Source organism: Salvelinus alpinus, chromosome 4 (assembly GCF_045679555.1).
Source record: "Salvelinus alpinus chromosome 4, SLU_Salpinus.1, whole genome shotgun sequence".
Lineage (NCBI taxonomy): Eukaryota > Metazoa > Chordata > Actinopteri > Salmoniformes > Salmonidae > Salvelinus > Salvelinus alpinus.
This window is the reverse complement of record NC_092089.1, coordinates 76,753,166-76,768,000: the sequence shown is the minus strand read 5'-3', so window position 1 is coordinate 76,768,000 and position 14,835 is coordinate 76,753,166. Positions and strand designations below refer to the sequence as shown.

The window sequence follows — 14,835 nt, the reverse complement described above, 5'->3', positions numbered from 1 at the left end:
AATCTATAAATCGGCTTCCTATTTTGCAACAAAGCCTCCTTCACTCATGCTGCCAAACATACCCTCGTAAAACTGACTATCCTACCGATCCTCGACTTCGGCGATGTTATTTACAAAATAGCCTCCAACACTCTACTCAGCAAATTGGATGTAGTCTATCATAGTGCCATCCGTTTTGTCACTAAAGCCCCATATACTACCCACCACTGCGACCTGTATGCTTTCGTTGGCTGGCCCTCGCTTCATATTCGTCGCCAAACCCATTGGCTCCAGGTCATCTATAAGTCTTTGCTAGGTAAAGTCCCGCCTTATCTCAGCTCACTGGTCACCATAGCAACACCCACCCGTAGCACGCGCTCCAGCAGGTATATTTCACAGGTCACCCCCAAAGCCAACTCCTCTTTGGCCGCCTTTCCTTCCAGTTCTCTGCAGCCAATGACTGGAACGAATTGCAAAAATCACTGAAGCTGGAGACTTATATCAGCATCAGCTGTCAGAGCAGCTTACCGATCATTGCACCTGTACATAGCCCATCTGTAAATAGCCCACCCAACTACCTCATCCCCATGTTGTAATTGTTTTGCTCCTTTGCACCCCAGTATCTCTACTTGCACATTCATCTTTGCACATCTATCACTCCAGTGTTTAATTGCTAAATTGTAATTATTTCACACTATGGCCTGTTTATTTTCTTAAGTCCCTAATCTTACTACATTTGCACACACTGTATATAGACTTTTCTATTGTGTTATTGACTGTACGTTTGTTTATCCCATGTGTAACTCTATTGTTTGTGTCGCACTGTCGCACTGACTGGCCATCTCAAGATGGTCAGCTAATTCAGTTCTATGTGTAGGCTAAAGCCTGCACTGACCTTGTGTTTAGCCAAGCTGAGAGCAGCTAGTTACCATAGCTTGGTGATAGCTGCAGCTGGCTTTCCTATCTAGCTGATATTTCTGTCAAATCAGTTATGGCAAGTTAGCAAGAGACAGTGTCTGGAATGTTTTTCATAAGACACTCGTTCTACAACACCTTGCTACGAAATTAACCTGCAACTTAGTTTCAACGTTTCGACACCTCATGTAAATACAACTGCAAGTTGAGAAAGGTAAAGGGGATACCTCGTGAGTTGCACAACTGAATGCATTCAACCTAAATGTCTCTTCCGAATTTAACCCAACCCCAAATGAATTATCAAATAATGTATAACTAAAGGTAGCTACTAGCTAGCTCATACCAGCTATCTACTTAGCTAAGGTACTCACCAACACCAGTGGTTTGATAGTTGAGGCAGCAGAATCCATTCCTGCCTATCTGGTAATATTGTTCAAATGCATTGGAAGTTTGAACAAACTTTATGAAAGCCCATTTTCACTCCTATTTGCACTCATATGCAGACTTAAAAACAAATGGAAGCCGGGGGAGGACCACAACGTGTTGTCTCTGGGTAATTGGGCATCATTGGCGTAAGTGGGCATGTAAGTAATCCATACCCAACCCTCCAGTAAGCCGTGACAAACTCACTTACAAAACTCTGTTTTGGACGAGACTGACTTTATGACCAAAATGATCCTATTAAACTTTGTAGTCATTTTGACACTAGAATGAATGTTTCTGAATGTTTAAAACCAGAGAAGTTGGTTCTAAGGGGCAGTTGACCTGTAACTCAGAGGAGCTTTTAAAAAACCTGGTGTTACAACAGAATTTCAAACAATGATGACGGCTTGGACTCGGCATCAACTCTCCTGAGACGCCAGCCATGTCACGGGGCTTTCGTAGCTCCTCCTCCTCCTCCTCATTTCTCTTTCTCTGGGAGCATCCAGATGATATCTTTGAAGGATTCCAGGCAGAAGCCTGATTGAAGTGCAGGGCTAGATAAAAAAGCACACACTGAAGATTGATGGCTGAAAGACAGGATTAGTCTGCTTGATGACAACTGATCAATTATTTTCTTCTGAACTTTTTTCATTGTACTGAGTAATAGCAGAAGTTCAACTAGAAGGGGAGCATTGTGAAGATTAAACTTTTGCTGTACTTTAGGTAATGAAGGACAGGAGGATGATATTCACATCCTAAACTTGAGTTTAGACATTTAAACATTTCAAAGAGCATGGAAAATTGGCAAGCCTCGTGCACCTAAACATAATTCAGTTTTGAAACAGGTGTACCTAGCTAGTCAACACGTATACACAGTACCTCCCCCTAAATTACTTTATACCTCTTTTCCCCTGGTGTCAAATGTGGATAGAATTTAATTGACATACTGTAAGTTATGCCACAGTTAATACCGTCACAAATTATTGACCATTTGGAAGTGGGCCTTTTGAAGTATGAAATCATGGCATTGACGCTATGTACACTCTGTATGTACACTCTATAAGTACACTCTGTTTTAAGCTCATCCTTGAATAAAATGACATGTTGAATATTCATTATGTGAAGCTTTTGAAGTCTTATCAATTGCTTTCTATTCCTAACCCAGAAACTCATGTATTTAACATTTCAACAAATATGCTTAAAAACGTAATAATTGTATTGTGCTTGCCTTCTGGTGTAGGCCTATTTTTAAAGGTGAATGTCACGTGTGCTCCCTCTACGGCCTCTAGGTTACCAGTCTGCTTGTCATGGCACACACCATAGTAACGCGGAATTGCGTAGAATGACGACTCACCAACGGGATGTACCGGGAAGTTTTTTTTGTTTTGTTTTGGAGGCAATGTCGGGTCCGGTCCGGGTGTCTGGGCCAGAGGTTTGTCGGATTTCCATGCCTCGGTGGGTTCGATGGGTTCTCGTGCCTCGGCCGAGGCAACTGGGGAGGTCTCAGCCGGCTCATCAGGCTCTCATGCCTCAGCCGGTTCATCAGGTTTCCGCCCCTCATCCCCGGGATCATCCCTGTGGTTGGCATCCTGCCGCTGGAGCCGAACTCTCCGGGGAGGGGGTACTGTCACGTACAGTATGCTCTCTCTCCGGCGCTCTAGGTCGCCATGCTCCCACGCCTCAGCTGGATCATCAGGTGTCCTGCGCCTCGGCAGAGGTGACCTGTCCGCTCCTGATCCCCAGGATCGTCATTTTGGTCGCTTCCTGTGACTGGAGCCGCACATATGGGAGTGGGTACTGTCACGTGTGCTCCCACTCCGGCCTCTGGGTCAACAGTCTGCTCGTCATGGCGCACACCTGTCACCATCATAATGCATAATTGTGCATTATGACACTCACCTGGACTCGATCACCTCCTTGATTACCTGCACTATAATTGTCACTCCATTTGGTTCCTTCCCCAGTCGTCATTGTATCTGTTTCATGCCGGTGCGCTAGTTGTGTTACGTGCTTGTTTAATTAATTAATTAAATGTTTTTACTTCCTGAACTTGCTTCCCGACTCGCAGTGTACATCGCTACCGTGACAATCAGTGGACTTTTTCCACAGAATATTTCCAAAACTTAAAGTCTCTGACACAGTACTGTATCCTTAGAACTGTGTTGCCCCATGAGAAATGAACAAAACGTGACAGATTATCATATTGAAACATAACATAATGCGTGATAATCAGTTAGGACAAGTGTAGTAAATGTTATTAAAACAATTCTAAAGATTCAATTTAAGATTCAAGTGTATATTTATCCAACCTAATTTTATTTGTGAATAGGTGTAGACCTTACCGTGAAATGCTTACTTACAAGCCCTTAACAAACAATACAGTTTTAAGAAAATAGAGTTAAGAAAATATTTACTAAATAAGAAATTAAAAAACTAAACAAAAAAATTAAATAACACAATAAAATAACAATAATGAGGCTATATACAGGGGGTACCGGTATCAAGTCAATGTGCAGGGGTACAGGTTAGTCGAGGTAAATTGTAAATGTAGGTAGGGGTAAAGTGACTATGCCTTCCTGTGTTTGGACCATGATAGTTTGTTGGTGATGTGGACACCAAGGAACTTGAAACTCTCGACCCGCTCCACTACAGCCCCGTCGATGTGAATGTAGGGGGCCCTCCTTTTCCTGTAGTCCACAATCATCTCCTTTGTCTTGCTCACATTGAGGGAGAGGTTGTTGCCATTGCACCACACTGCCAGGTCTCTGACCTCCTCCCTATAGGCTGTCTCATTGTTGTCGGTGATCAGGCCTACCACCGTTGTGTCGTCATCAATCTTAATGATGGCGTTGGAGTCGTGCTTGGCCATGCAGTCGTGGTTGAACAGGGAGTACAGGAGGGGTCTAAGCACGCACCACTGAGGGGCCCCCATGTTGAGGATCAGCGTGGCAGATGTGTTGTTGCCCACCCTTACCACCTGGGGGTGGCACGTCAGGAAGTCCAGGATCCAGCTGCAGAGGGAGGTGTTTAGTCCCAGGGTCCTTAGCTTAGTAATGAGCTCTGTGGTGTTGAACGCTAAGCTGTAGTTAATTAACAGCATTCTCATGTACAGTGCCCTCCAACTTGGTAAATATGAGCAAAACGGGCTATGAATTTTTTTTTTTATTATTGTTTATCCTCGTGGTCTTTCATTCAAAATATTCACAAAAATCAAACCTTTAATAAAGTAAAATAATAAATTATTTAAAAAATATCTTTCTCAAATACAGTGACTTGCAAAAGTATTCACTCCCCTTGGATTTTTTCCTATTTTGTTGCCTTACAACCTGGAATTAAAATAGATTGTATCATTTGATTTACACAACATGCCTACCAATTTGTACCATGTAAAATATTTTTTCTTGTGAAACAAACAAGAAATAAGACAAAAAACTGAAAACTTGAGCGTACTTTGTAGAAACAGCTTTTGCAGCAATTACAGCTGCAAGTCACAAGGCAAAACTGTTCCAGCTCCTTCAAGTTGGATGGGTTCCGCTGGTGTACAGCAATCTTTAAATCATACCACAGATTCTCAATTGGATTGAGGTCTGGGCTTTGACTAGGCCATTCCAAGACATTTAAATGTTTCCCCATAAACCACTTGAGTGTTGCTTTAGCAGTATGCTTAGGGTCATTGTCCTGCTGGAAGGTGAACCTCCGTCCCAGTCTCAAATCTCTGGAAGACGGAAACAGGTTTCCCTCAAGAATTTCCCTGTATTTAGCGCCATCCATCATTCCTTCAATTCTGACCAGTTTCCCAGTCCCTGCTGATAAAAACATCCCTACAGCATGATGCTGCCACCACCATGCTTCACTTTGGGGATGGAATTCTCGGGGTGATGAGAGAAGTTGGGTTTGCGCCAAACAGGATGGCCAAAAAGCTAAATTTTAGTCTCATCTGACCAGAATACCTTCTTCCATATGTTTGGGGAGTCTCCCACATGCCTTTTGGCGAACACCAAACGTGTTTGCTTATGTTGTTCTTTAAGCAATGTGTCACATCTGCTCCTGCTATGCCCTTTGGTGTTCATCCGGTGTCTTCTTGACCTGCAGATACTCCACCTGAACACTCACTCTCTCTCCCTCTCTGTGTAATTTTGTCGTTGGAGACAGGTGTGCTGGAGTCAGAGCAGATCCCTACCAGCTGCAACTCGTTCCATAATCAAATCAAATAAAATGTATTTATATAGCCCTTCTTACATCAGCTGATATCTCAAAGTGCTGTACAGAAACCCAGCCTAAAACTCCAAACAGCAAGCAATGCAGGTGTAGAAGCACGGTGGCTAGGAAAAGCTCCCTAGAAATGCCAAAACCTAGGAAGAAACCTAGAGAGGAACCAGGCTATGAGGGGTGGCCAGTCCTCTTCTGGCTGTGCCGGGTGGAGATTATAACAGAACATGGCCAAGATGTTCAAATGTTCATAAATGACCAGCATGGTCAAATAATAATAATCACAGTAGTTGTCGAGGGTGCAACAAGTCAGCACCTCAGGAGTAAATGTCAGTTGGCTTTTCATAGCCAATCATTGAGAGTATCTCTACCGCTCCTGCTGTCTCTAAAGAGTTGAAAGCAGCAGGTCTGGGACAGGTAGCACGTCCGGTGAACAGGTCAGGGTTCCATAGCCGCAGGCAGAACAGTTGAAACTGGAGCAGCAGCATGGCCAGGTAGACTGGGGACAGCAAGGAGTCATCATGCCAGGTAATCCTGAGGCATGGTCCTCGGGCTCAGGTCCTCCGAGAGAGAGAAAGAAAGAAAGAAAGAAAGAAAGAGAGAAAGAGAGAATTAGAGAGAGCATACTTAAATTCACACAGGACACCGGATAAGACAGGGGAAGTACTCCAGATATAACAAACTGACCCTAGCCCCCCGACACAAACTACTGCAGCATAAATAGCCCTGGAGGCTGAGACGGGAGGGGTCAGGAGACACTGTGGCCCCATCCGATGATACCCCCAGACAGGGCCAAACAGGCAGGATATAACCCCACCCACTTTGCCAAAGCACAGCCCCCACACCACTAGAGGGACATTTTCAACCACCAACTTACCATTCTGAGACAAGGCCGAGCATAGTCCACAAAGATCTCCGCCACGACACAACCCAAGGGGGGGGCGCCAACCCAGACAGGAAGATCACGTCATTGACTCAACCCACTCAAGTGACGCACCCCTCCTAGGGACGGCATGGAACAGCACCAGTAAGCCAGTGACTCAGCCCCTGTAATAGGGTTAGAGGCAGAGAATCAGGCAGAGACAGCAATGGCGGTTCGTCGCTCCAGTGCCTCTCTGTTCACCTTCACACCCCTGGGCCAGACTGCACAATCATAGGACCTACTGAAGAGACGAGTCTTCAATAAAGACTTAAAATTTGAGACCGAGTCTACGTCTCTCACATGGATAGGCAGAGCTCTGTAGAAGAAAGCCCTGCCTCCAGCTATTTGCTTAGAAATTCTAGGGACTATAAGTAGGCCTGCGTCTTGTGACCATATCGTACGTATGTATGGCAGGACCAATATGTACGGCAGGTCAATCTCATCCATCTTTTTCCAGTTGTCTCCATATTTACAGAAACCCTTCAAATTTGTCATCTCTAGGATGATTTTGCAATGGCTGGTGTGATGAACATGTAGACTGTTGAGGCGACGTCCTGGGCATGGGCAACTGCATGTCTTATGACATTTTGTGCTGCCATCCCTGGTTGTCAAATGGTGACAAGGACCATGTTATTTTGCTGTTTGACAAACATGTCTCTCTTTCAGCTTGGGGGATTTCTTCTTCATCTGAAGTTGATGCATCGTGCTCTGGGTTGTATTCTTCCCCATCTTCTTCTTCAGATACCTCCTCCTCTTCTAAATCATTGTTCTCTTGTTCCTCCTGGACATCTGAAAAAAATCAGATCTATGACCTGTTGGGCACTGAAACGTGCACTCATGGCTTCAGCAAAGAGAGAACTGGGGGGACTGTCATCTGCAGCACCTTCATGGCCTCTGACTGCATTCCCCAATAGTAAACAATGCTTTCAAGAAATGTTTATTTTGTCTGAAATGGTGTTTATTTTGTCTGTGAACTGAGTCATGTGTGGGGTCGTGGAGGGGAGATGCTGCACATGCACAAGAAAGTTTTAAATCAGTAGCACACAATCTCAATATCTCATTTTGTGTGCGAGTGTGTGTGTGTGTGTGTGTGTGTGTGTGTGTGTGTGTGTGTGTGTGTGTGTGTGTGTGTGTGTGTGTGTGTGTGTGTGTGTGTGTGTGTGTGTGTGTGTGTGTGTGTGTGTGTGTGTGTGTGTGTGTGTGTGTGTGTGTGTGTGTGTGTGTGTGTGTGTGTGTGTGTTTTTTTTTTGTGGTGTGTAAATTATTTTATAACTGCCGGGTCAAAAATAATCCTAAAACAATATTTGTACCCTGATGGTGTACAGCTTTCACTTAAGGCGATGTTTCACTTTTTTAATGTTGGGGTCACTCTAGGAAAAGTCATCAAATTTCAAGTTGAAAAAATATTAAGCTTCTTAGCAGAAGCCGTCAGGTTTTGATTTAATATCTGCTGGTACTTGATAGAGTCCATGATACCATGGACAAGTTGACCAGGGCCTTTGGAAGAAAAACAGCCCCACAACATCAAAGAACCCCCACCATACTCCACAGCGGGGATGAGGTACTTTTCTGCATGGCTATCTTTCTGTTTATGCCAAACCCACCTCTGGTGTTTATTTTCACAAATATCTATTTTGGTGACGATGGGAACTTGGCCTGTGTGTCACATATTCATACCCCAGTGAAACAGAAAGTCATGGTTTACCACTTAAGTGTTCCTAATCACTCAAGTGAACTTAAACATGTAAAATATGAATGGGAATATACTTCAGTTAAATTTTACTTATAAGAATTTCTCGGGGTGCCAATAATTGTGGCACACGTTTCAATCATTTTACAATTAAAGGTTTGATTTTTGTAAATATTTTGAATGAAAGACCAAGAGGATAAACAGCATATTATTCTCATATTTATTTATATATACACTGCTCCAAAAAATAAAGGGAAAACTTAAACAACACAATGTAACTCCAAGTCAATCACACTTCTGTGAAATCAAACTGTCCACTTAGGAAGCAACACTGATTGACAATAAATTTCACATCCTGTTGTACAAATGGAATAGACAACAGGTGGAAATTATAGGCAATTAGCAAGACACCCCCAATAAAGGAGTGGTTCTGCAGGTGGTGACCACAGACCACTTCTCAGTTCCTATGCTTCCTGGCTGATGTTTTGGTCACTTTTGAATGCTGGCGGTGCTTTCACTCTAGTGGTAGCATGAGACGGAGTCTACAACCCACACAAGTAGCTCAGGTAGTGCAGCTCATCCAGGATGGCACATCAATGCGAGCTGTGGCAAGAAGGTTTGCTGTGTCTGTCAGCGTAGTGTCCAGAGCATGGAGGCTCTACCAGGAGACAGGCCAGTACATCAAGAGACGTGGAGGAGGCCGTAGGAGGGCAACAACCCAGCAGCAGGACCGCTACCTCCGCCTTTGAGCAAGGAGGAGCAGGAGGAGCACTGCCAGAGCCCTGCAAAATGACCTCCAGCAGGCCACAAATGTGCATGTGTCTGCTCAAACGGTCAGAAACAGACTCCATGAGGGTGGTATGAGGGCCCGACGTCCCCAGGTGGGGTTGTGCTTACAGCCCAACACCGTGCAGGACGTTTGGCATTTGCCAGAGAACACCAAGATTGGCAAATTCGCCACTGGCGCCCTTGTGCTCTTCACAGATGAAAGCAGGTTCACACTGAGCACGTGACAGATGTGACAGAGTCTGGAGACGCCGTGGAGAACGTTCTGCTGCCTGAAACATCCTCCAGCATGACCGGTTTGGCGGTGGGTCAGTCATGGTGTGGGGTGGCATTTCTTTGGGGGGCCGCACAGCCCTCCATGTGCTCGCCAGAGGTAGCCTGACTGCCATTAGGTACCGGGATGAGATCCTCAGACCCCCTGTGAGACCATATGCTGGTGCGGTTGGCCCTGGGTTCCTCCTAATGCAAGACAATGCTAGACCTCATGTGGCTGGAGTGTGTCAGCAGTTCCTGCAAGAGGAAAGCATTGATGCTATGGACTGGCCCGCCCGTTCCCCAGACCTGAATCCAATTGAGCACATCTGGGACATCATGTCTCGCTCCATCCACCAACGCCACGTTGCACCACAGACTGTCCAGGAGTTGGCGGATGCTTTAGTCCAGGTCTGGGAGGAGATGCCTCAGGAGACCATCCGCCACCTCATCAGGAGCATGCCCAGGCGTTGTAGGGAGATCATACAGGCACGTGGAGGCCACACACACTACTGAGCCTCATTTTGACTTGTTTTAAGGACATTACATCAAAGTTGGATCAGCCTGTAGTGTGGTTTTCCACTTTAATTTTGAGTGTGACTCCAAATCCAGACCTCCATGGGTTGATAAATTTGATTTCCATTGATAATTTTTGTGTGATTTTGTTGTCAGCACATTCAACTATGTAAAGAAAAAAGTATTTAATAAGAATATTTAATTCATTCAGATCTAGGATGTGTTATTTTAGTGTTCCCTTTATTTTTTTGAGCAGTGTATATTTTTCTCATATTTATCAAGGCTGCCAATATTAGTGGAGGGCACTGTAGGTGGTTCCTTTTGTCCAGGTGGGAAAGGGCAGTGTGGAGTGCGATTGAGTCATCTGTGGAGCTGTTGGGGAGGTATGCGAATTGCGGTGGGTCTAGAGTTTCCGGAATGATGGTGTTGATGTGAGCCATGACCAGCCTTTCAAGCACTTCATGGCTACCGACGTGAGTGCTACGGGCGGAAGTAATATTGGCAGGTTACCTTCGCTTTCTTGGGCCCATGGACTATGTAATACCTACATGTTTCAAGCAGACCACCAGACTCGGTGAGGGAGAGGTTGAAAATGTCAGTGAAGACACTTGCCAGCTGGTACACGCATGCTCTGAGTACACATCCTGGTAATCCGTCTGGTCCTGCGGCTTTGTTAATGTTGATCTGTTCAAAGGTCTCGCTCACATCGGCTACGGAGAGCGTGATCACACAGTTGTCCGGAACAGCTGGTGCTCTCCTCATTTGAACTGTGTACGCAAGTATTATTGACCAAAAATATTGACTTCAACACTGAGCATATTATAAAGTATGTCCTTTTCTCAGAGTATGATTGAGCTTATTTTTGCCCCTAAAGAAGTAACGGAATATTCAGCATAGACTTTATGAGTCAAGTGTTCCAAACAAGTTAAACATATAGGACCAGTTTCCCGGTCCTAAATCTACTCATGGAATGCAAAGCATGCTCAATGGAGAATCTCCAGTCCGGGAAACTGGCACTTTAATATGTTAGCCAGTGCTTGGCAGGGTCATGTGGGGGCTGTCATCCTTCTTGTGAAGTGACCAAATAGAGGACAGAGGTGGGGGACACAGTAACTCCTGGAACACAGTCAAGCCTTAATAGGCAATGAAGACTATCTGAGGCAGCTGCATCTAGTTATTGTATTCAGGCCTGTCCATCTGCTATCTGAGGCAACTGCATCTAGTCATTGTATTCAGGCCTGTCCATCTGCTATCTGATGCAACTGCATCTAGTCATTGTATTCAGGCCTGTCCATCTGCTAGCTGAGGCAGTTGCATCAGAATACATGAGGAGCAAGGGGGAGGTTGACTGTAAAAGTGACAAATTGAAAATATAGGCTAGTCATTGACTTTTATCATCACTATGTTTGCCAATACTTTGCACATAGAAGATGAACTGGATTGGATTCGGAAGGCTGTTGTATTGCTTAGGCATGTCTTACCGACTTCTGCCATGAAAAAGTAAACAGCTATGCTATTTCAAGAACAGAACCATTCAAATCATTGTTGCAGGGCAGGTTGAGGTACGTTCTCTGCTTAGGTGTTGATCAATGTAAAAAAAATTCAGGTTTTACTATCGGCCTATATCGAATCTTCCAGTCCTCTCAAAAATGTTAGAAAAAGCTGTTGCGCAGCAACTCACTGCCTTCCTGAAGACAAACAATGTATACGAAATGCTTCAGTCTGGTTTTAGACCCCATCATAGCACTGAGACTGCACTTGTGAAGGTGGTAACTGACCTTTTAATGGCATCAGACCGAGGCTCTGCATCTGTCCTCGTGCTCCTAGACCTTAGTGCTGCCTTTGATACCATCGATCACCACATTCTTTTGGAGAGATTGGAAACCCAAATTGGTCTCCACGGACAAGTTCTGGCCTGGTTTAGATCTTATCTGTCGGAAAGATATCAGTTTGTCTCTGTGAATGGTTTGTCCTCTGACAAATCAACTGTACATTTCAGTGTTCCTCAATGTTCCGTTTTGGGACCACTATTGTTTTCACTGTATATTCTACCTCTTGGGGATGTCATTCGAAAACATAATGTTAACTTTCACTGCTATGCGGATGACACACAGCTGTACATTTCAATGAAACATGGTGAAGCCCCAAAATTGCCCTCGCTAGAAGCCTGTGTTTCAGACATAAGGAAGTGGATGGCTGCAAACTTTCTACTTTAAACTCTGACAAAACAGAGATGCTTATTCTAGGTCCCAAGAAACAAAGAGATCTTCTGTTGAATCTGACAATTAATCTTGATGGTTGTACAGTCGTCTCAAATAAAACTGTGAAGGACCTCGGCGTTACTCTGGACCCTGATCTCTCTTTTGACGAACATATCAAGACTGTTTCAAGGACAGCTTTTTTCCATCTACGTAACATTGCAAAAATGTTAGAAGTCTAACTTCTAGGTTAGACTACTGCAATGCTCAACTTTCCGGCTACCCGGATAAAGCACTAAATAAACTTCAGTTAATGCTAAATACGGCTGCTAGAATCCTGACTAGAACCAAAAAAAATGATCATATTACTAGCCTCCCTACACTGGCTTCCTGTTAAGGCAAGGGCTGATTTCAAGGTTTTACTGCTAACCTACAAAGCATTACATGGGCTTGCTCCTACCTATCTTTCCGATTTGGTCCTGCCGTACATACCTACACGTACGCTACGGTCACAAGATGCAGTCCTCCTAATTATCCCTAGAATTTCTAAGCAAACAGCTGGAGGCAGGGCTTTCTCCTATAGAGCTCCATTTTTATGGAATGGTCTGCCTACCCATGTGAGAGACGCAGACTCGGTCTCAACTTTTAAGTCTTTACTGAAGACTCATCTCTTCAGTGGGTCATATGATTGAGTGTAGTCTGGCCCAGGAGTGTGAAGGTGAACGGAAAGGCTCTGGAGCCACGAACCGCCCTTGCTGTCTCTGCCTGGCCGGTTCCCCTCTCTCCACTGGGATTCTCTGCCTCTAACCCTATTACAGGGGCTGAGTCACTGGCTTACTGGTGCTCTTTCATGCCGTCCCTAGGAGGGGTGCGTCACTTGAGTGGGTTGAGTCACTGACGTGATCTTCCTGTCTGGGTTGGCGCTCCCCCTTGGGTTGTGCCGTGGCGGAGATCTTTGTGGGCTATACTCGGCCTTGTCTCAGGATGGTAAGTTGGTGGTTGAAGATATCCCTCTAGTGGTGTGGGGGCTGTGCTTTGGCAAAGTGGGTGGGGTTATATCCTTTTTGTTTGGCCGGGGGTATCATCGGATGGGGCCACAGTGTCTCCTGACTCCTCCTGTCTCAGCCTCCAGGGCTATTTATGCTGCAGTAGTTTATGTGTCGGGAGGATAGGGTCAGTTTGTTATATCTGGAGTACTTCTCCTGTCTTATCCGGTGTCCTGTGTGAATTTAAGTATGCTCTCTCTAATTCTCTCTTTCTCTCTTTCTTTCTCTCTCTCGGAGGACCTGAGCCCTAGGACCATGCCTCAGGACTACCTGGCATGATGACTCCTTGCTGTCCCCAGTCCACCTGGCCGTGCTGCTGCTCCAGTTTCAACTGTTCTGCCTGCTGCTATGGAACCCTGACCTGTTCACCGAACGTGCTACCTGTCCCAGACCTGCTGTTTTCAACTCTCTAGAGACAGCAGGAGCGGTAGAGATACTCTCAATGATTGGCTATGAAAAGCCAACTGACATTTACTCCTGAGGTGCTGACTTGCTGCACCCTCAACAACTACTGTGATTATTATTATTTGACCATGCTGGTCATTTATGAACATTTGAACATCTTGTCCATGTTCTGTTATAATCTCCACCCGGCACAGCCAGAAGAGGACTGGCCACCCCTCATAGCCTGGTTCCTCTCTAGGTTTCTTCCTAGGTTTTGGCCTTTCTAGGGAGTTTTTCCTAGCCACCGTGCTTCTACACCTGCATTGCTTGCTGTTTGGAGTTTTAGGCTGGGTTTCTGTACAGCACTTTGAGATATCAGCTGATGTAAGAAGGGCTATATAAATACATTTTATTTGATTTACTGACATGGTCAGGGAAAATACACTGATATTAAGTATTTATTGAGTATAACATTCACAGTACACCACCAGTGCATATCGATAATAAAATAAGTTCTGCCTCAGTCTCTCATTCTCTCTGTGAAAAATCCTCACGTGAAAAAGCCAACGATCCGAAGATGGATGCCATAATCTTTCTTTCTAATTTATTCTGCAAGTCTCAGGGAAGACAAGACACATTATGAGGCCACTCCGACAGATGACAGGTTCCAGGAGGCAGCAAATGGCATAGATTTGATATTATTTATTTATATATTTTTGTATTTTGAGGCACTGGCAAGGATATGAGCTGTGGTCACCCAGACGGTAAATCTGAGAGGGAGGGGTGAGAGAGAAAGGGATGGGAGAGAGAAGGGGAGAGAGAAAGAGAGAGAGAGTCCACAGTTCCTGGCTGTAAGTAATATGGATGCTATATGAGGATGGGTTTGTTCATCTGCTTTTGCCCCGCCCCCTGGCTTCCTGTCTTATCTCAGCACATTTTCAGGTGCTTTGTCACAGAGGGACCACAGTGCACTTCAGTCAGAGAGCGGGGTGGGGAGAATGGGAATTAATCAGCCTGCTCTCTTCTTGTTGTCAGTACCTTCAGACAAATGGACCAGATGATACTAGCTTTGAGGATATTATCAATGATGAGGAGGGTAAAGGTGGGAGTGATGGTGGAAATTATTATGATTTTGTTGTTGTAATACCATTGTGGGAGCAGTATTGAAGCTTTGCCATAACAATTAAATATTATACATTAAAATATATCAAGTCATCTCTGCACCCAGACCAAAACCAGCTACTCGATTGAAACATTTTAACGTCAGTCTCATATAGACTACACATCAAGTAAAGCTCTGTGTATAATAGACGTACTGCCTTTGTCGTTTATTTCGCCACATAAACCTGAACTGGGAAGCACCTGAATTGTAGCCTTGTAGCCAGTATACCTTTTCTTTGTAGCCTATTTTTACATTCCATGACTACATTCCTTCTCTATTAGGCCTTCAGACAGAACCTGGTGAAAGGACGTGACATCTCCACTCTCCTCAGCTCTCAGTGCCAGTGCTGCCAT

The 14,835-nt window shown here is 44.8% G+C and overlaps 1 long non-coding RNA gene across 1 annotated transcript in view; it reads right to left on the bottom strand.

The window, feature by feature from the left end:
• LOC139574467 (uncharacterized) overlaps positions 1–13,484 on the bottom strand; it is a 436,827-nt gene extending 423,343 nt beyond the window's left edge. Inside the window, exon 1 of the long non-coding RNA XR_011674780.1 lies at positions 13,241–13,484. This is a non-coding gene — a long non-coding RNA (uncharacterized lncRNA). The remainder of the gene's footprint in view (positions 1–13,240) is intronic.
• Positions 13,485–14,835: the final 1,351 nt, after the last annotated feature.